Genomic DNA, 1,619 nt, shown 5'->3' on the forward strand with positions numbered 1-1,619 from the left:
GAAAGAGAATAACTTTGGACAGCTAATTCGTCCTCAGCAAAGTATGGTCAACAAATTTTCATTAAAGCTAGTGAATGTGTTCTTATTACGGCTATAATTTATTTTTGGTTCATTTGATAAAATATCGTTACCTGCACTTAACTATATGTTCCTCATGCAGAAGAGGTTATTTGAATATTTGTCAATGTCATCAATATATATAATAACTTGGTCTAATCCACCCTTCTGTTGATTAATAATAGGTGGTAGGGTTAATTAGTCACCCATTTTAAGACCACAACCACCAAGTACTCCGAGTACGTTCAAGTAAGCCACTCTGTTGCTAGCATGCGGGAAGATTTTCGGTTAAGGATAACCTCTTCCCAGCTCTCACGAAGCCCTATAAAAGGTCATGGGCATAATCTCTTCCCGAATTAAAAGATAAAAATGATGATAATGATAATAATTTCAATTAATTAAAAAATATTATCGGCTCACAACATCAAGCATAGGAACCTGCACTTACCTACATGTTCTTCATGCAGACGGGATCCTTGAGATATTTTCCAAAGCTCTTTAGTTAATAAAGTAAATTTGGTTTTAATGAATCATTCTTGAAAATGTTGAGTAATAATTTCCGTTTGATCATCTCATGACGTGTGTAATTTCTATTGTAAATATTAATCAACTACTTCACTCATTATTGGTCATTTGTTAATCGTTATCAATAGCTGCTGGGTATTCTCTTTCGACCTTTCCATTATTAAAGGAAAACATTAGTTGATTCAAGGAAGAATTCCTATCATTTACGATGTCTCTGAATTGGAATAAATAATACCTGCTGGTATTATTCGCCAATGTTCTATTAATCTGTTATTTTTCTTGGATTATTTCCAAGAACGTCTTCTTGGAAATAATGATTAAATGTTTTCCTAGTCGTCGATGATAGCGTAAACATGAACGAGAATAGGAAAACTTTTCGTTTCGAATATATCGAACTTTTATATATTCAATTGATTAGACAGTATGACCGGTCCATGCATCTATCTATCTATCTATCTATCTATCTATCTATCTATCTATCTATCTATCTATCTATCTATCTATCTATCTATCTATCTATCTATCTATCTATCTATCTATCTATCTGTCTGTCTGTCTGTCTGTCTGTCTGTCTGTCTGTCTGTCTGTCTATCTATCTATCTATCTATCTATCTATCTATCTACCTACCTACCTTCCACATCAAAGTGCATCCCTTGACCAAGTTTGCATACATGAAGCTGATAACATCATGAAATTTGGAAACAGCTCCTTGAGCAGCATTCCTTGTCTGATAACCTTAAATAGATGCCCAAAGAAATCGCACGACTCAACCGCAACGTATCATCAGATGAAAGGATGAGCGTATATCAACAGACGCCCATGCATAGATATCTTAGCAAAAAACTCTGGGATAGTAACATTGATCATCAAAGTAATCTGTCATGGCCAAATAACCGGATTACAAATTCCCACTTTGAAGGGTATGTGTTTGCAATCCAGGAACGGGAAATATCAACCAAATACCTAATGCATAGAAGGGACCGAAACGCAGGAAAAGCAGAAAAATGGGATAACCGATGCAGACTTTGTGGAGTTA

This window comes from Octopus sinensis, linkage group LG4 (assembly GCF_006345805.1).
Source record: "Octopus sinensis linkage group LG4, ASM634580v1, whole genome shotgun sequence".
Taxonomy (NCBI): Eukaryota; Metazoa; Mollusca; class Cephalopoda; order Octopoda; family Octopodidae; genus Octopus; species Octopus sinensis.